The sequence below is a fragment of the Vipera berus genome, assembly GCF_964194415.1.
Source record: "Vipera berus genome assembly, chromosome: 2".
NCBI classification, from domain to species: Eukaryota; Metazoa; Chordata; class Lepidosauria; order Squamata; family Viperidae; genus Vipera; species Vipera berus.
In genome coordinates this window covers 162,452,522-162,474,048 of record NC_138203.1, presented here as the reverse complement: position 1 = coordinate 162,474,048, position 21,527 = coordinate 162,452,522, and the positions used below count along the sequence as shown (strand labels likewise).

The 21,527-nt window shown below is 43.6% G+C and overlaps 1 long non-coding RNA gene across 1 annotated transcript in view; it reads right to left on the bottom strand.

Moving 5' to 3' along the window:
- Window positions 1–4,528: 4,528 nt before the first annotated feature.
- LOC308662153 overlaps window positions 4,529–21,527 on the bottom strand; it is a 29,487-nt gene continuing 12,488 nt past the window's right edge. The window contains exon 4 of the long non-coding RNA XR_014025111.1: window positions 4,529–4,882. This is a non-coding gene — a long non-coding RNA (uncharacterized lncRNA). The remainder of the gene's footprint in view (window positions 4,883–21,527) is intronic.

The window sequence follows — 21,527 nt, the reverse complement described above, 5'->3', positions numbered from 1 at the left end:
CTATGCTGTCTTGAGAGTCCATGAAATAATTTGAATACAGGAAATGTGCCTTGTTGATTGGGGTCTTTAAATGTCCAATGTAATGATGAGTTTTCCTTTGAATAAACACAGATGGATTTCATCCATTTCTCATTGGAAGGACTTCTTTGTCACCAAAAAATGTCATTTGGAAGAGGCAGTTGTATTGTCTGATGCATTTCCTGAACTCATTTGCAATGGGCTCTTCATTGTTATATAAATGGAAAGGTTCATTAGGTAGAGGTTGAAAAATGCCTATTCTGACCTTTACTTCATACAGCAAAAATTGGCAGTTTCTCCAGGGAACAGGAATGCACAACTGTGAGGGCAGACTTTGGCCATGGTACCAACATCATCAGATATATTACATTGTGCAAGTTGTGCATTTTGCTTCGCTCTCTCTCTCTGTTGAAGTTTTGTTGTGCAAGACATGTATTGTCATGTTGAGGAACTCTCTCAGTAATGAAGGTTAGCCACATATTCTTGAGCTGATTTTTCCTTTCCTTCCCCCCTCCATCATTTCTTGTCTCTTCATTCATTCATTTTTTGCATCTCTCTTTCAGCAAAAGGAAAAAAGGAAAAGTTTGCTAGTTCAACCTATAGTATGGTAGAAGACAGACTAGGAATATAAGCCAAAACTGGCAAGAAAATGGTAAGAAAACACCTGTCTACTCTAGATTAGTTCAAGTGGCCAGGACCAGATGGATTACATCCCAGGGTTCTGAAGGAGCTGGCAGATATGATCTCAGAACCACTGAACAAAACCTTGCAAAGCTCCTGGGATATGGAAGAACTGCCAGAGGACTAGAAAAGAGCTGATCTCCTTTCCATCTTCAGGAAAAAAAATGGATCTAGGAGATTACAGACCAGTCAACCTGACATTAATAAGCAAGGAGCAGATTTGCAAGCACTTAGGAAATGAGCAAAGTTATTACTAGAAGACAACATGGATTTGTTAAAAATTTATCATGTCACACAAACCTTCTTTGACAAGGTGACTAAATTGGTGGATCAGGAACATACTGTGGCCATAGTTTACTTAGGCTTCAGTAAGGCTTTTGCCTATCTCTTGATAAGATAGAAAAATGTGAAATAGACATTACCACCAGATGAACTCACACCCAGCTGACCAACTGCACTCAATGTGTAGTCCTCAATGGAATTACATTCAAATGGAGGAAATCATGCAGTGGGATACCAGAAGTTTATGTCTTAGGCCCAGAATTCTTCAATATCTTCATAATTGATTTAGATGAGGGGATAGAAAGGGAATTCATCAAATTTACAGATCATACCAAGCTGGGGGGAATAGCCAGCACTTTAGAAGATAGACTCAAGATAGAAAAGGATCTTCAGAGACATGAACGCTGGGCCTTATCCAATAAAATGCAAATCAGTAGTGAGAAAAGTAAGTTCTTAGGCATGAAAAACCAAATGCATTCCTATAGAATAGGTGGTACCTGACTCAACAGAAGTGACAATAAGAAGATCTAGTTGTCCTAGTAGACCACCACTTAAGTATGAGCCAGCAGTGTGCTGCAACTTCCAAAAAGGCCATTGCAGTTCTAGGCTACATCAAGAGTTTTAGTAGCATACGGATGATTAACCATTGTGATTTATGCCAGGAAACGAAGAGTTTTTCAGTATAGTTAGAATATGAGAAAAACCTCATATTCATATTGTGAATAATATCTTTTATCTAATTGTTGTTTTGTGTTTTTCTCTTTAGTGCTTCCTTTTAATTATCAATATGGATAGAATGTTTATTGTTTCTGGCTTCTTCCAAATATTTCATCTATATTTATAAATTCCTTGCTTCATCTCTCTCAGGAACACTTGACAATCGACTATTTCCTACATATGTAGGAAGTGTGACAAATACCCATGTGTTTATTTGGTTGTGTTTTGCAGTTCTGCTTTTAATCCCACAACACACTGATGGAGTGGGAACGTTGCAGATGTTTCATCATTTTCGTCGGTGAGCTTGCATCTCTGCATACTGCAAATCAGATCCATCCATCATGGCTTGGGCTCAGAATTAAAGTTGGTAGCCCAGAAAGATCTAGAAAATAAAAGACACTACCCCTTTCAATTTAAGAATCTCCGGAAGTAAAACTGGGTAAGCCCTTGCTGTATTACCAGCAGAATGCAAAAAACAGGATTATATGGAGATCAAACCTTCACACTGATCTGCTGCTTTCCAAAGATATTTCAACTCAGCTAATATAATTCCCAATTTATATAACCATTTTTTTCATTATGGAATAGGTGCCATCCATCAGTCCTCGAATGAACAGAATATTTGCAGAAATATTTACAGTGGAACAGTCAAAGTGATTGGTAAAAGAATTCTAGACAAAATAGCAAAATAATGTTTCTCAGCAGTCTTGAGAAATATATATTCAATATAGTTTCTGAACCAAAAAAGGTTATTTAAAAAAAGTTTCAAATTATTTCTTAAATTAGGTACGTCACAGTCATGTGATCCTTCATCCTGGAAGCATTATTGCTGAAAAGTAGAACAGAGCATGAAACTTTAACACAGGAATATTACATTGTTTATTCACTAATAACTAGCAAAATGCGTATTTTCCGAGAAAAGAAGCAAAGCAGCATTGATAGATATTTTCATCAGCCTAATTTTCTGTCAGAATCCTTTAAAAAAACCTTTCTAATAACTTTTCATGGGCATGAGAATTTGCTCATTTATTGATTCAAACCAAGTGTTTGGAATCTTGTACAAGTTTAATCAAAGCATCACTCAGTCACTCCTCAAAATAGCTCTTCCCCCCCACAATCTAAAGCCTGAAAAAGAGATCCAGTTGTTTTATTTATTTATTTATTTATGGGACTTATATGCCGCCCTATCTCCTGAAGGACTCAGGGCAGCTCACAACAATAAAACAGCTATAAAAAACAGTAATACAAATATTAAAAAAGAATTAAATTACAAAGCCCCATAATTAATTATTAAAACCAATAAAATTAAAACAATATTAAAAAACCCCATCCTCAGTCCAGGTTGCCCAGTTGGAAAAGATACGTCTTTAGGTCGCGACGAAAGGACCGGAGATCTGGGGACATCCTAAGTTCACGGGGGAGCTGATTCCAAAGGGCAGGTGCCCCAACAGAGAAGGCCCTCCCCCTGGGGGTCGCCAGCCGACACTGTCTAGCCGACGGCACCCTGAGGAGACCCTCTCTGTGTGAGCGCACAGGGTGGAGGGAAGTCGTTCCTGGCAGCAGATGGTCCTGTAAGTATCCCGGACCTAAGCCATGTAGGGCTTTATAGGTAAGAACCAGCACCTTGAACCTCACCCAGAGGACAACCGGCAACCAATGCAGCTCACGCAGGAGGGGTGTAATATGGCAGTATCGGGATGCTCCCATCACAACCCGCGCGGCCGCATTCTGCACCAGCTGAAGCCTCCTGGTGGTCTTCAAGGGCAGCCCCATGTAGAGAGCATTACAGTAATCTATACGGGAGGTAACGAGTGCATGAGTTTTAAAAGTTGACTTATTGTAATCACTCTCTTAAAGTAGCTGCAGCATTTTTTCACTCTACTGCAAAGGACACTCAAAAGATGTGACCACTTTAATGAGATTTAATTATTTAAAGAGATGCAGTATTCATACTTCTGCATAATCCAAGCATTTATTCCTAATTTTTTGGAGCATGCACAGCCCAAAAGCATTTCAGCATAATTTCCAAAACTAAAGTGGAACTGTCTGCCTCAACTTGAAGTTCCAGTGGTTTTCCATTGCTCTTGGGAAAGTTAATGACAGGTATGCATTATGCCCTAGAGAAGATAGACTCAGATGCCATGAATTAGTTAATTAAAATTAAATGACTCCCGGTTGATTTCCATGCAGGGGGCAAAACCATGAATACAAATGGAGGTTTCAGATCACTCCTACATGAAATTAAATTTCCTACATTTTTATTGTTGCGGTTGCTATTACATGATTGTGATCTAATTCCAAGCATAGGTATGAGTTAATGGAATAGAAATACAATAGAATAGAATAGAATAGAATAGAATAGAATAGAATAGAATAGAATAGAATAGAATAGAATAGAATAGAATAGAATAGAATAGAATAGAATAGAATAGAATAGAATAACAGAGTTGGAAGGGACCTTGGAGGTCTTCTAGTCCAGGGTTTTTCAATCAGTGGTACAGGTACCACCTGTGCTACATTGGCACCTGGCAGGTGGTACGCGACCATCCTAGAAAAGTGGTAGCGGGGGAGGAGTATGAGCTGAACCGGTGGCAGTACTGCACAAGCCTGCGTGTGAGATGGCTGGAGCTGCGGGGCTGTCAGGGCTCAGCGGAAGTGCCAGGATCAGCGCCAGGCTCCAGCTGGAGCTTGGTGCTGATCCCGGGGCTTCTGCTGAGCCCAGAAGAAGTGCAGATCAGCTGGAATTTTGCAGCCATCTCCAGGGTCTTGTGATTTACATTCAGATGCTTGGCAACTGATTCATATTTATGACGGTCACAGTGTCCCAGGGTCATGTGAAGTGACCAAAACCTGCTGCAACCACCCAGCAGACGGGGGGGGGGGAATAAAAACCAAACACCCCCCCACCCCACCCCCGCTGCCAATCCTCAACAGAAATGCTGACAACAATGAAAACCTCAGACAGGAGGAAGAATGCTGCCGGGCGGGCACACAGGTGTCTTGCTTGGCTGTGGCTTGGAGGGTACTTTTTTCAGTGCCATTGTAACTTCGAACAGTCACTAAGCAAACTGTTGTAAGTCGAGGAGTACCTGTACTTCATCACTTTTTTCCTTTTTTTTCTTTTTTGGTCATCAAGTTTTTGACACCTTGCTGGTGACTGATGGTTCTCGGATGTTGCCATATCCTAAAAGTGGTACAATGGGTGAAAAACTTGAAAAGCCCAATCATCTTTCTTTAGCCATTTCAGCAACGACCTCCACAATGTAATCCTGAAAAATGCTATACTGCTGGAAGCCTGGTGGGTGAGCCCCAAGGGACGTCCTTTGGCCAAGACCTATAATTTACTAGCATCCAGAGACCCAGTTAAAATATTTGGTCTCATTGTTAACTCTTAGCCATGACGGCGGCTAAGATATATACTGGAGTGTACTGGTTTACAGCTCCTGCACATATACTACAATATCTGTTTCGTTTACGTTTACGTTTTATTTAATTTGTATACCGCCCTTCTCCCTAGGGACTCAGGGCGGTTCACAGGGCATATATAAATAACAATACAATACAATACAAAAGTTAAAAAAAGATTAAATCAGTGCCCAGTTAAAAACAATAATACTATTCTAAAACAACAATTTAAAACCCAAATCCCCCGTCAGGCCAGACCAGCTAATTCAAATAAATGGGTCTTCAGGCCACGACGGAAAGTTCGGAGGTCTGATGCCATCCGGAGCTCCACCGGCAGTTGGTTCCACAAAGCCGGGGCACCCACAGAGAAGGCTCTCCCCCTGGGGGCCGCCAGTCGGCATTCCCTGACCGGAGGCACCCTGAGGAGGCCCTCTCTGTGGGAACGCACAGGGCGGAGGGGAGTTGACGCCGGCAGCAGGTGGTCCCCGAGGTAACCCGGACCCATGCCATGTAGGGACTTAAAGATCATAACCAAGACCTTGAACCTCACCCGGAAGACAACTGGTAACCAATGCAGTTCGCGGAGCAAAGGTGTAACATGGGAGTACCGGGAAACTCCCAAGACAACTCTCGCGGCCGCATTCTGTACCAGTTGGAGCCTCCGAGTGGTCTTCAAGGGAAGCCCCATGTAGAGAGCATTACAGTAGTCAAGGCGAGAGGTCACGAGCGCATGAGTGACCGTGCACAGGGCATCCCGGTCCAGATAGGGCCGCAACTGGCGCACCAGGCGAACCTGGGCGAAAGCCCCCCTAGTCACGGCCACCACATGATCTTCCAGGGTAAGCCGTGAATCTAGGAGGACTCCCAAGTTGCGAGCCCTATCCACGGGGGGTAAGAGATCTGTTTCCTCAGGCTATGTTTTTGATTTATTTATTTTGTGCCTTCCAATCAGCTAAGTTCTGGCAATTGCCTGGATTAGTCCCTGCAGTTTTCTTGGGAAGATTTTGGAATTGGTTTGCCCTTAGCTTCTTCTTAGGTTTGAGAGAGAGTGACTGTCCCAAGGTCACCCAGCTGGCTTTGTGCATCTGATGGAACTAGAAGTCACAGTCTCCCAGTTTCTAGCCTGGGGCTTTAACCACTGCACCAAACTGCCTTTGTGCTTTTAATAATCATGGTCAAATAATAATGCCGCTTGGGGTGTGTGTGTGAAAGCCCTAATAAGCAGGCATATACATAGAATGAAGGCTACTGCTAAGTTTGTAAGCCACCCTGAGTCTTCGGAGAAGGGCGGGATATAAATGGAATTAAAATAAAATAAAATAAAAATAAATGTAGCACACATTCTATCCTACTCAGCTCATGTGAATAGAGATGCCACCTCTTAACTGATGGCACTGCCTACCTCTTTGGGCCTGTTCTGGGGCAGATGTGCTGAAATCCAAAGAGGTCTGAAAAGGTATCATCCAAGTAACATTCTCTCTCCACTAGCTTTTATTTTTTTAAGTTTGATCAAATAACAGACTGTCAGGTAACAAAGGGCTGTAACTAAATATAACCTGGCTTGAAAAATCTCTAGTGGGGTTTTGGACCTGTCACATTTTTCTACCATATGTATTATTTACTGTAGACTGAAAGTGGAGTTTATTAATAATTCTCTGCGTGTTTTGTTCTACTGATAGAATATTTCTTCAGCAATTTGTTCTTGCTCCTTGGCTGACTTCAATAACAATTGGATTTTCTGTTCTTTGCAAGCAGGAAGGTATGCATTTTAGAAGAACAAGAGCAAGGCTGACTCTAGAAGGGAAGCCTCTGTATTATGGCGAGGCACTCTGAAAGGGATGCAGGAAAAAAAAAGGGTGCCAGCTCTCGTGCAAGCACTGCCCCTCTTTAATATTCTTTAAAGCAGGGGTGTCCATCTTGGCAACTTTAAGGCTTGTGGACTTCAACTCCTAGAATTCTGAGAGTTGAAGTCCACAAGTCTTAAAGTTGCCAAGATTAGATACCCCTGCTTTAAAGCAACTATTGTGTCCAGCGTCTATGAAAAAACAAAAACACTGTATCCACTAGCAAAACAAACTGAATTGGAACCTGACATATTATGGACCCTTAAAGTTATCTCTGGACTGTTTTTAGCAAGTGTCCCTCCATCCCCCAATACTGAACTTTTGTTCTCAATGACCATGCACAGCCGTTATCCGTAATTCTCTAGCCCAGACGTGTCAAACACAAGGCCCGGGGGCCAGATCCGGCCCACGAAGTGGTTTCATGCGGCCCGCGAAGCCATCCTGGAAACAGTGAGGGAACGGCCCCCACTGCCTTGGCCCTGGCCCAGAGACCCTCCTCCTGCCAGAGACCCTCAGATCTGTCCCACTCCTGCCCAGGCCCCCATAGGCACCCTTGATGCGAACGATGTAGAGCTGGCCACGCCCACCCAGTAGGCCATACGCACTCTAGCCACGCCCACCCAGTAGGCCACGCCCACCCAGGCCACACCCACCTGGCCCCCTAAGGGCAACCGCAATGCTGATGCGGCCCTCAATGAAATTGAGTTTGACACCCCTGCTCTAGCCTCTGCACCAAACATCTACTCAAATGTTTAATGAACCAAACAGTGATTTTCTTCTTGACAAAACATTATTAGAAATGAAATAGGGGATTTAGGTGCTTCCAGAAGAAAGCCAACTATTTATGAGGTAAATAGTTACCCAACACTTTCCAAAATAGAAAACTAAAGAAGTCCAGTTCACATCTTCTGAAAGTAAAGTCTGTTTCCAATACAGTAAGCTCTGCTTTTGCTTTCTCGCCAATTTTGGCATCCTCACCAAAGGGACTGGAAGCAAGTCACCCCTTACTGAAGTGCTCCTGTGGGGAAAAGCGTTCGGTTTATGGATTTGGGACCGAGACTAAAATGCATTAGTGAAAAATATGCTTCCAATTTTTCTCTAAAAACAAAATCTGTATTTCAGATGAAGTACTTTATTATGTATTCAACCAACAATTCTCTTTCTAGTTGTTAAGGCGACCATCTGGTTCAGTTAAAAAGTAAATTGAGGAGACAGAATTAGAATTCCAATTTTTAAAAATTATTGGGGCAGGAGGCGGAACACAGAGGGCTTTCACAACAGACTGTTAGAATCCATCCACTTTGGCTTTAAAAAAGGGCTCAACTGCCAGGATGCAGTCCCGTTTACACTGTTGAAGGAGACTAAACCTAGAATTAAATGTATATGTGTGGAAATGGTTTCCCCAAAGAGTCTTACCCTCTTTCACCGTTAGAATATATGCACAATAATGAGCATCTTTCATATTATTGAAATTGGGTTTTTAATCAGAGATATACGGGTTTTAGATTTTAATCAAGGAAAATTTAATCTATTTTAATTGCTATTAATTTTTGTATTGTAATGTTGTTTTAATTGCCTTGTGAACCGCCCTGGGTCCTACGGGAGAAGGGCGGTATATAAGTTTAATAAATATAAATATAAATATAAATAATATAAATATAAATATAAATATAAATATAAATATAAATATAAATATAAATATAAATATAAATATAAATATAAATATAAATATAAATATAAATATAAATATAAATATAAATATAAATATAAATATAAATATAAATATATTATAGCTCCTCCAGCAACGCTGCCTGAAGGCTAGAATTCATAGGTGCAATCTGTTTTCATTGTCCAATGGACCCTCGCACAAGATTTTAAACTGAATTATTGTCACCAGTATTTTAATCACTGCTTTGAAACAGAATGTATCGATTCCTTTAAAGAAAAGAATACCCTGCAGTTATTTGCAGAACTGAAAACCAAGGAATGGTTTTAAAAGAACTTATGAGCAGAAAGAACCACTTTGCAGAGAATCAGTAGAATATTTTGTTAACTTCCTGCTTTCATCCAAAAATGACATCCATACGTTTCACAAATCCCACTTAGCTTACAGAAATGCAGATCGTGTTCTAGGAAAGGATGATCTTGTGCATAAGGAAACCATCAGTAAAACCAGTGCACCGTTAGTGGTACCATCTGCGGGACTCAGGCACTGTCTCCGTATGTTGCATGAACTGGACCAGCACATGACTGATTGATTTAGACATCATGTGTTATATCAGTGCAATAATTGCGTTTCAATCCCATCCCAGCTATAACTCTCAGCAAGGGAGCTGCATGGAATATTGATTTCCTATTTGCTTACTTCAATATCCTATCAAACTGAGGCTCAAAGCAAGATTTTCTGACAGGATGGACTAAACCACAGGTCTGCAACCCACGGCTCCGGAGCCGCATGCGGCTCTTTCAGCTGTCTCCTGCAGCTCCCAGTCCTCTGCCATGTGCAGTCCAAAAAAAAAAGTGGGACTAAAAAAGTTCAACCAATCAATTCAAATATGCAGGGTAGGTGCATATCTCGCCTTGGCTCCACTCTTCAGTCAAACCCTGTTCTGCGTATGATTGCATGTATGCGCATGCGCACATATTTTTTGCGGCTCCCAGTTTTTCATTTTGTGAGGGAACCGGTTCCGAGTGGCTCTTTCACTGTTTCAGGTTGCTGACCCCTGGACTAAACCAAGACATGGGGGAATTTTAAACCATCATTTATATAAGCATAGCCCTGCCTCTGAATGTTGACTGGTTAGCAGAGAGCAAGTAGGAAAAAATGGGTTCAAACACCACCACCACCCCCCAAAAAAACCCCATGAACCTCACTGGGATGATCTGGGGCTAGTTACAACATTTTTCTAAGAATAAATGCCAGAACTGGGAGGAGTATATACAGCCTCAGCTCCTTGGAGGGAAACCGAAGTAATAATAAGTAGAATAGAGTACTTAATATAATACAATAATTGCCCAAAGTCTGAAGATTAATTAGAAGCCTTTTCATGAAATCAACAAGGGTAGTTCTTTCACCCTTTTTTCACTGGCCAAATAATGGCCTTCCTGTTGAAATAATAGGTTGGAGACCAAGTGCCCCATTTCCCCATAACTGAAGCAGGTGGTTATTGCACGGCTGCAAGGAAGGAGCTTGCCTAAAGTACCTTAAAAAAAAACAACACGTCTATTCTCCCTCTACTTGAATAAAGGGATATGAATAAATGTGTACTACTGGTTAAAAGTTTGGAAAATAGAACCACAAATAGAATATCAGGAGTTTAAATATCAAGAGTAAGCATGAGACTCTTCAATAGAGTACAGTGTGAAGATTGAAGTTTGTGGATACTTGGCTTGCGTTCTCTATTACCTGTGAATGTTAATGGCACCTCTAATCTGGAAACATCTTCAGAGCCAAATATTTCTTGCCTCCTGAAAACTGCTTTTCATCCTGAGAAATGCACCATATTTGGTGTCATGGGTCTCACAGGCCATCCACAGCCTTCTTACAATTTTTTAAGTCAGGAAACTGAAATACTGTACTGTATTATTAACTCCCTCCTTCTCCCAGATTATGCTGATTGTCTTTAGTCCCAATATTTAGCAGCCATCTGAGTAAAAAAGAAAAGACATTTTCTAGGCACTCAGCCTCAGGAATAGCGTTGTGTGTCTTTCAATAAAACAGACTGGCAGTTTGTACAAATCTATTCTGCAGGTTGTTCTCTGTCCAATGAAAATTTTGCTCTTCTCACACATTGTCCAAAGTTGAGATTTCCCAAATCAATTTCTTGCACTAAGGGGCCTTTGCATGTTTCCAACTTTAGTTAATTAACTTAATTTTGTCAATTAGTTGAGATTTAAAACCAGGAGGAACACTAAAGACTTATTGTCATGATACATTTTTCTCCAGAAAAATTAGTAGATACCACAAACTTTGGATCTTTTCACTGTTCTAGTGATATTGCTGAAATATAATACTACAAATTAGGATGAAATAATATATCCATCTTTTTTGGTAGACCAGAGACTAATATCTGAGATCAAGCACTGCTCTTGATAAATAATGAATTTTCATACAATGTCAAAATTCACAATTCTCTAGCCAGAAATATCATATTATTTCCTTTTGATATTGCCACATGCCCTTTGAAAATAAAGGCCCTTTCAAATCCTCCTCCTCCTCCCTGTCTTCCCTTCCTGTATTTACAGAACAGATTTAAGGGAATAACAGAGTTGGAAGGGACCTTGGAGGTCTTCTAGTCCAACCCCCTGGTCAAGCAGGAGATCCTCTACCATTTCAGACAAATGGCTGTCCGGTCTCTTCTTAAAAACCTCCAGTGTTGGAACAACCCCAACTTCTGAAGGCAAGTCATTCCACGGATTAATTGTTCTAATTTTCAGGAAATTTCTCCTTAGATCCATGTTGCTTCTCTCTGTGATTAGGTGCTTTGAAAGGCAGGACAAGAAACAATGGTTGGGAAAATTTTGATTAGATGGATGGATAGAAACAATGGATGGAAATTACTGTCAGGATTTTAGCAATGATATTTAATACAACTATCTTTTGGAATGCTTTACCCATGACATACCTTGACTGAATACAGGGGTACCTCGGTACTCATCATTACTTGGTTCTTGGAGGTGTGATGATACCAATAATGATGAGTACCAAATATTTTTTCCCATAAAGAGTAATGTAGTGAATCTCAAGGCAGCCAATACCAACAAGATCTAACTTGTGCATTGACTATCAAATAAACGATGAATATTGGGACAATTTTTTCACGTTAAAAGGCACTGAGTACCAAATTCGATGGATTTCAAAGCAGTTGTGTACCAAGATATCACCGTATTTGATTCTGCGGGGAAAGCTCTCTTCTGCATCCAGCCATTGGGGAAGGCATACTACATATGGCTGTGGGAGGGGGCCTGCTCTGTCATCTTGAAAGCCCTTTCTCAAAAGCCAGCCTGGCATGGCCACTACCTACCTTTTGATACCCAAGAAATATTTTAATTAAATCATGGTGGACCTTTTTCACGATACCAATGGGGGGGAAAAATACCCATGTTCTGAAGGTCACTGACAACAGCTCTCTTAGTGGAAGGTAGAAAGGCAAGAGGGAAGCAAGGTTACCCCAAAGGAAATGCAAACATAATAGAGAGTTAGTAGCCTTGGCTGAACTGAATTCTCTAATTCTGCACCTAAAAGTACCTTTTTTATTGAGCTTTAGAGATGGAAATATTTTATTAGTGTTTTGTTTCTCTTCCCCAGCAACAGTCTATAGTTCTAGTGTTAGATGATTAGTGCCAGCCATTGGCAGTTCCCCAAAAAGGTCATCAGATAATTGTTAGATGATTAGTGCCAGCCATTGGCAGTTCCCCAAAAAGGTCATCAGATGGAGGCAAAGAGGCTTCTTTGCTTCCACTGATGAGCCAAGGGTCTCAGACCCGACAGCCCCATTGGTGAGAGAGTTTTATGGTCAGGGAGGGACCAAGACCCCCCATAAATACCTCTGCACGAGGGGCTGCTCTTTGTTCTAGTTTCTAGTTCTCCATTTCTCCTTCTAGTTCCAGTTCTCCTCTCCTAGCTCTTAGTCCTTCTGTTTTAGTCATGTATTGCTAGCTTGTTTTGTTTTATTTTATTTCTCTCTCACATGCAGGCATGAATGCTTTCATGCCAAGTATTTCTTTCTCTTTGATCTATCATGAATAAAGCTAATATGTTTGCATCTCTGCGTGATGCCTTTGCTTGGAAGCTCCTTTAACGATTCATTGTGAGATCACCTCACAAGTTGGTAGCCATAGGATGGTTTAAAGGAAAGCTTCCAAGCCAGCCAGGACCTATCCAACAAGATGTCTGGAAGACCCGGCTCAAATCCACTTATAACAGATGGCAGGACTTATCCTATCGTGACCAGAAGTCATCGATCAAAGACGGCGTCCCTGCCTACATCCAAGACTTCAGTCCCTGAAGCAACCTCAGCTGCAGATGAAAGCACAAATGGCCTTCATCCCGTCAGAGGATCCAGCAGAGCGTCTAGGACCCCTTCACATGTCTCTTCACAACTGAACGCCACAGAGGAGAGCATAGAAGGTTTGCAGACTGCCCAAGACTGCTCAGATGCTGCAGAGACGGACCTGGCTGAAGCCAAACGCCGCGTGAGTAAGCTGACTGCACAGGAACGTGAAGAGCTGCTTAAAGAGATCTTTGCAATGCAAGGGAGGGGGGAGGCAGCCCAGGAAACCGCGCAGGAAGCCTCCGAACAAGCGGTGAGTCTTTCCCTAGTGGCCACGAGGCCTCCAAATATGGCGCCCGCCACCCTTAGTGACCCCGGGACCCCAGGGCTTTTGGCGCGAACCCCCCCGCCCAGCTGTGAGCTACAGCTTCCTGGGGCAAGCGGAAACAAGATGGCTCCGCCCACATGGTCTGGAACAGGAAACAAGATGGCGGCCCCCATTAACCCCACACAGTCTAACAAAGACAAGACTTTTTTAAGCCTGGAAAGCCAGCAGTCCCTGGCATCCAGCCAAAATAGCCAGCAGTCCCTGGCATACAGCAGAAATGACATGCAATTCCTGGCATCCGGCCAAAGCAGCATGCAAATTCCTGAGTTCTCCCCACCACAAAGCCTAAAGTCCTATGATGGCGATGAGATCTGCCCAGCCGATACTAATACAAATACAAATGCAATTAAAACGGCCATCCAAGTCCTGACTACGGCCCTGGGGGCCAAGCAGACGTCGGGGGTGACCACCCCCCCAAGGCCTCCCATCCTCTCCCCAGGGCCCAACTGCCGGGGGAAATCCAGCCTGCAGCCTCCCAACAATCAACCCCCGCGGCCTCCCACCTTCTCTTCAGGTCTTCAGGACCAGCAATGGGCTCCTCAGGGCAAACCAGGCAATGATGAAAATCCATGTGGCTGCAATTCTCGGGAGGATTCATTGCAGCAACTGCGAGCTGGCAAATCTGGGCTCCGCCCCCCCAATGCCTCATGGGAAGAAGGGAGAAATCCTGAACAACGCCCTCCCCCGGATCACATGGTTTCCGGGCACGCCCATCTGGAGTTACTAAATAGTCAAGAAAGGATTCCCTCCTCGACCACTAGAGGGACCCCTTTCACTGTGGGAACCCCTTTCCCTTTCCCTTTTATGTCAATGGACATTTCAGAAATTTTTGAAAGTGGGTCTGAAAAGGACTATATTCCAGCAGCAAATCTTCCAAACGATTTTAAAAAGCTACAACTGGGAGGGGAAAATTATAACAGTTGGAGTAAAGATATACAGCTATATCTCTTAAAGAATGGGACTCTACAAATGGTTCAGAAACCACCCCCTCCCCCATGGGGACGTCAAGAAGAGTGGCGACATTTGCAGGCTTACTCGACCCTGCTCAGTTCTCTGGATAATAACCTGTTCTCCAGCATCCCAGTGGGGCTCAGAGCTGATGAAGTGTGGCGGCTACTATACAATTTATTCAACAGCGATACCATTGGTTCCATCACCAGACTTACAACTGAGCTTTATACAACCAGACTGAGGTTTGGTGCCAGCATGCCTGAACATCTTGCAAAATTAAAGGCACTCAGGTCAGAATTGATATCCAGAGACTTTCCTGTAACTGATGTGAACATGGTTGCGATCATTTTTGCTTCCCTAGACAGGAGTTGGAGCAATTTCATTGTTTCACTCGAAGCGGTCAAGAGGGAAAACATAAATCTGTCCTACCTCACAGGAAGACTCATCGAGGAAGATAGAAGGAGAAGAGATGCCAGAGAATACGCCAGAATCACCACTCAGCAAGCCAGAAAGGGGCGCCACAACTCAGAGCAAATTAATGCTCTACTTAAGTGTTTCATCTGTGGCTCTGAGGAGCACCTCAAGAAAGACTGCCCCCATCAACATCAAGCCCCTAAACGTGGTCCCAATCAAGTAAGAGGCAAGGGGCAAGGAAGGGGGCGTGGCAGGGGCAAGGGAAATTCTCTGCATACTTGTTCCCTCACCCCCACAACAAAGGCTGATAGCTCCACTGACTTATGGTTACTGGACTCTGGAGCTTCTTCTCACATTACTAATATGAGTCAAGGTTTTAAAAGGTTAAAGAAAATTAACTCATCTGTCAAGGTTGCAAACGGTGATACTGCTTCACTTGTTGGTGAGGGGTTTGTTTCTGTACCTGGTCTTGGGAAAGTTGAAGGTGTCTTACACGCCCCCTCCATAGCCAACAACCTATTAAGCATTACCAAATTGTGTGACGATGACAAAGTGGAAGTTTTATTTCGCAAGGGGGGAGGTCATGTCACCAGGGACCAGAGGGTCATTGGAAATATTACAATCATAAACGGCTTACCATATTTTTCTCCCAAGCCACCACAGCCTGCCCCAAGGCTTTCCAAGGGCAGTGTGGGCAAGGAGCCTGAATCTCAGCAGGCACCTACAGCACCACTCAAAGCAACTAGAGCCAAGAGGGTGTCAATGGGGAAGCCGATTCACAATAAGTGCGTCCACCTCATGCACAGAAGGCTAGGACATGCAAGCTTCCCTGTAGTTAAAAAGATGGGAGAATTTGCTGAGGGAGTCCAGCTCAAGGACTGTGACGTATTTCTGGACTGTGCCATTTGCAAGAAAACAAAGAGGAAGGCTGCCCCGACCTCAAAGGTGTCATTACGTAAGACTCAATACCCATACCAACTAGTACATGTTGACCTAGTTGGGCCTTTCACACCATCCCTAGGAAAGAAAAAGTATTTTCTCACTGCCGTTGATGATTTTTCACGATACGGCCACGTGTATACTCTCACAGAAAAATCTGAAGCCTTTGACGCCATAAAGTCACTGTACAACTTCGTAGAGACCCAGTACAAGACCAAGATCGCACAATTGCAGAGCGATCGCGGGGCTGAGTTCATGTCTCAGAAGTTCCAGGACTGGGTAAGGCGTAAGGGCATCCGCCATTTTCTAACTGCACCATTCACCCCTTCGCAAAATGGTGTAGCTGAGAAAAGGAATGGAATCCTGCAAACCATGATGCGTAGTCTGATTGCAGATGCAGGTGTCGCAGAGTCATACTGGGGAGAGGCGGTCCATTACGCCAATTACACCTTAAACCGCACCTGGAGCAGTGTTGTGAACCAGACCCCATATTTCCTGGTTCACGGTAGGAAACCAAATCTGGCACATTTGTGTGTTTTTGGTTCCTATGCATGGGTGCACATCCCCAAACAGCTGCGGAAGAAGGGGAGATCTGTTTCCCAGAGACTAAGGTTCTTGGGCTATGCTCCTGGCTCCAAGGCCTATCGTTTCCTGGGAGAAGGGGGCAGGCCTGTGACTTCCCAATCTGCCTCTTTCGAAGAGGATTCCAATTGGACTCAGATCCACTCAAATGATCTGAGCCCATATGCCAACCGACCCAGCAAAGGCACACCGACCACGACATCACCTGAGACAACCACATACCCTGCCACCGACGAAAGTGAGGAACAAGACGAAGATGCGTCCAGTCCCATGGAGGAAGACACGCCGTCTTCACCCCCAGCGACACCTCAGAGACCCGCGGAAGAAAAGAGCGGTGAGTGGCAGAAGGTAAGGAGGTCAAAGCGGTCCAACAAAGGGGTCCTGCCAAAGAGAATTGACATTGGCCACATCGCGTCTGTCAACAGCGTTGTGGTCACCCCAAAATCCTTCTCTGACATCCAGGAGCTGCTCATCGAAGAGCAGGAGAAATGGCAGCTCGCGATGGAGAAGGAGATGCAGAGCTTAAAGAAACTCAAGGTCTTCACCCCCCAGCAACCTCCAAACGAGAGGAAAGTCATTGGCACAAGGTGGGTTTACAAGGCCAAACCACTTGCCAATGGCCTCTACCTATATAAGGCCCGTTTGGTAGCCCAGGGCTTCGCTCAGCGTTACATGGAGGACTACTCGGAGACATACTCTCCAACCGTCCGGGCAGAGAGCGTCAAGGTCGCCCTCGTGACTGCAGCCGCTCTGGGAGAAGAAGTCTTCCAATTCGACATCCAGACGGCTTACCTCCACGCCAACTTGGACCGGCAGATCTACGTGAGGGCTCCTCCTGGCTACCAGCAAGAAGGGGGAAATACATGGTTGCTTCTCAAAGGGTTATATGGTCTCAAGCAGTCAGGTAAATTATGGTATGACTGTCTTAGAAAGAGTTTAGAACGAGTTGGTTTCTCAGCATCTCATGCAGATCAATGTGTTTTCACACGCAATTCCAAGGGAACCACAGAACGGGTGTTAGTTTATGTGGACGACCTATTATATGTAGGGCCTAACGAGAAAGGGTGTGATGAATTTGCCAAGGCCCTGGAAGAAAAATTTACTCTGAAGTCTTTGGGGCGGGTTGACAAGTACTTGGGTGTGCATATTTTGGCCACTAAGGGGGGGTTCGCTCTATCTCAAAAAGAAAAGATAGAGGAATTACTGGCCAAATGCAAAATGACAGAATCTAATCCTACGCATAGCCCAATGCAAAGCGACTTTTACAACCACACCCATAAGGACGGTCCTGAGTTCACAGATAACACGCTTTACAGATCTGTGATTGGCTCCTTGCTATACATCAGCAATTGGAGCAGACCTGACATAGCATTAGCTGTGAATCTATTGTCCAGGCACGTGGAACACCCAAAGGAATTCCACTGGACTGCTGTTAAAAGGGTGCTTAGATACCTAAAGGGCACAGCTGATGCTCTCCTTATGCTAGAACCAGAGAAGGGGAAGACGGCCCAGCTCTCCGCTTACTCAGACGCAGACTGGGCTGGCGACACCAAAACTAGACGGAGCACTTCTGGTTTCCTCATATTGCTAAATGGCTGCCCAATACATTGGCATGTCAGGCAGCAAAGATTTATTTCTTGCTCCACGGCCGAGGCTGAATATGCCAGCCTGTCAGACATGGCCAACGATTTGACTTGGTTCAATGAACTGATAACAAGCATCTGGGCATCTCCCCCTCTGCCCATCCAAATTCTAGAGGACAACACAGCCGCCATTGCAATCTCGGAGGCTTATGCAGTAGGATCTAGATCTCGCCACATAGACATACGCTATAAAAATGTCAGGTAGCTTACCAAAAAGGGTTTTATACATGTTGAGCACTGTAATACAGCTGACCAGATAGCTGATCTGTTTACCAAGCCTGTTCCCATTGACCGGCACAACCTTCTGTGTAAGCGTTTGTGTTTGGCCTTCTGAATGTTTTTATACATGTCTATGACACCTGCTCACCCCTCACATACATTCACTGGTCCCTGTCATTGGCTGGCAAGAAGGGGAATTGTTAGATGATTAGTGCCAGCCATTGGCAGTTCCCCAAAAAGGTCATCAGATGGAGGCAAAGACGCTTCTTTGCTTCCACTGATGAGCCAAGGGTCTCGGACCCGACAGCCCCATTGGTGAGAGAGTTTTATGGTCAGGGAGGGACCAAGACCCCCCATAAATACCTCTGCACGAGGGGCTGCTCTTTGTTCTAGTTTCTAGTTCTCCATTTCTCCTTCTAGTTCCAGTTCTCCTCTCCTAGCTCTTAGTCCTTCTGTTTTAGTCATGTATTGCTAGCTTGTTTTGTTTTGTTTTATTTCTCTCTCACATGCAGGCATGAATGCTTTCATGCCAAGTATTTCTTTCTCTTTGATCTATCATGAATAAAGCTAATATGATTGCATCTCTGCGTGATGCCTTTGCTTGGAAGCTCCTTTAACGATTCATCGTGAGATCACCTCACATCTAGGTAACCAAAAGGAGGATCTAAAGTGTTAAATGAATGTAAAAGTGGGAAAATCAGCTCTGGGAAAATATTTAGGAGAAGCAACCGTGATATATCATTGCTACAGAGATTGGCCAGTTTATATCAACTTTCATTGCTGCACAGTTCTGCATGCAATATTGGTAAAGCTTATGGCCAAAGGAACACAGTTCCTTTCCTGCACATTACCCAAGTCAATTGCAACCAGCTTCCAATTGAAGCTAATTTGAGATACATTCTCTGTACTATCTGCACTTAGAGTCTCAATGCATTTGATGGGCTTCTTCCCTAGGATGTAACATGGTTGCTTCTGCCTTAGTCGACAATTATTTTTCAGCTTTGTTCCTCCCTTCAGTGCAAGCAATTCTCTACCACCTCCTCTTGTTTTTCTTTAATACCAGTTTCTATTCCAAATTACAAATATTGTTGCTTACTATGTGCTCAGCAAAATAGCATGTTGAGACGTTATATTATGTTCTAGTGCAAAGATGTCCAGTCTTACCAACTTTAAGACTTGTGGACTCCAACTCCCAGAATTTGCCAGACAGCACTGGGAGTTGAAGTCCGTAAGTCTTAAAGTTGCCAACTTTGGACACCCCTATTCTAATGGAAGAAGTGTGGCAAGTGTCTCAGACTTGAGTTCCATCTGCTACCTGCTCCTGTGTGTCAAGAGGTTCTTGGATAGCTTTTCTCAAAATAAAAGAATAACAGAATAACAGAGTTGGAAGGGACCTTGGAGGTCTTTTTGTCCAGTCTCCTGCTCAGGCAGGAAACCCTATACCGTTTCAGACAAAATGGTTGTCCAATCTCTTCTTAAAATTTTCCAGTGTTGAAGCACCCACAACTTCTGGAGACAAATTGTTCCATTGAGTAATTGTTCTAACTGTCAGGAAATTGCTCCTTAGCTCTAGGTTGGTTCTGTCCTTAATTAGTTTCCATCCATTGCTTTTTGTCCTGCCTTCAGGTGTTTTAGAGAATAGGTTAACCCCCCTATTCTTTGTGGCAGCCCCTTAGATTTTTTTTTTAATCCCATTTATATCCCGCCCTTCTCCGAAGACTCAGGGTGGCTTACAATCTAAAGCACAAATCAATGTGCTTAGCAACAGCCTTCATTCTATGTATATGCCTGCTTATTAGGGCTTTGCCCCCCCCAGCAGCATTTTTACAAAGTCAGCTTATTGCCCCCAACAATCTGGGTCCTCATTTTACCTACCTTGGAAGGATGGAAGGCTGAGTCAACCTTGAGCCTGGTGGGACTCGAACCTGCACTAATTGCAGGCAGCTGGTGTTACTTAAGGAGGCATTAGCCCACTGCTCCACCAAGACTCTTAAAGATTTTGGAGTACTCATATCAGGTCACCCCTGTTCCTTCTTTTCACATGTCACTAGAGTAGATATATCCAATTCCTGCAACCGTTCTTCATATGTTTTAACCTCCAGTCCCCTAATCATCTTTGTTGCTCTTCTCTGCACTCTTTCCAGAATCTCAACACTAGAGTCTCCATAGAGTTAAGGAACCGTATCCTTGCCCAGATCTGATTTTGGATCTATTCGTGGATTTTTAGAGGGAAATTAAGATAGCAAAAAGGACCAATTCTGTCTTTTTTTAAAAAAGCTGGAAGAAGCATGTCTTCTGTCCTCAGTAATTTTGCCAACTGCTTCACTTGGATGAACGTATTAATGGGCAAAGACTACTATACTTTTTCAGCTTTTAGTCTTTAAGGAAAAACCAGATATTTGTTTGTGGCTACCAAAATGTTGAACTAAAATATCTCATGCACTGGCTCTCACAGGATGAGCACAGTTGTTATATACGTAGACATAAGGCAGAACATTTGTTTAAAATGGTTATAAGGATAAGGATAATACTAAACACAAGAGAGGTAAAAATAATAGGGAGAGGAGGGAGAGTACAAGCCTTAAAATAAAGGTTGTGAAAAATGAAGCCCACCAGAATGTATTTCAGAGACCCAGGGCTAGGTTCTTATAATGGACAAAATCTTGGGAATTGCTTTCCCCCCCCCTTTTTGAGAAGTTACGAAGGGCAAAAAGGACAAGCTTTAGAATTTGCAAAAGATTCATGCATCATTTCATCCCAGGGAACCTCATCACAATCGCACAGTCCTGGTGGACCACCACTTAAGTATGATTCAGCAGTCTGCTGTAGCTGCCAAAAAAGCCAATGCAGTTCCCAGGCCGCATCAACAGAGGGATAAGATCACGGGAATTAATAGTACCGCTTTATATTGGACTAGTGAGGCCACACTTGGAATATCATGTCCAGTTCTGTTCACCTTGATACAAAAAAGATGCTGAGGCCTTAGAAACAGTGCAGAGAAGAGCAATAAAGATGATCTGGAGGCTAAATCATACGATGGGGTACTAGGTATGTTTAGCCTAACAAAGAGAAGGCTTAGGAGAGACATGATATCCATCTTCTAATACTGCAGCCCCCAACCTTATGGGCATCAAGGACTGGTTCCGTGGAGAGAGTTTTTTCTGCGGACCAGGGGGGCTTGGTTTTGTGTGTTGCCTGCATCCCACAGATGGGGCTTCGCTTGTTTGGGCGGCCCAGTTTCTGGCATGCTGCAGCCAGGTACCGGTCCATGACCTGGGAGGTTGGGGACCCCTGTTCTAATACTTGAAGGACTGTCACAGGGAAGAGGAAGTCAATTTATTTTCCAAGCCACCTGAGGGCAGGACAAGAAGCAATAGGTGGAAGCTTGTCAGAGGGAGATCAAACTTGGGACTAAGGAGGAATTTCCTGACAGAACAACTAATCACTACAA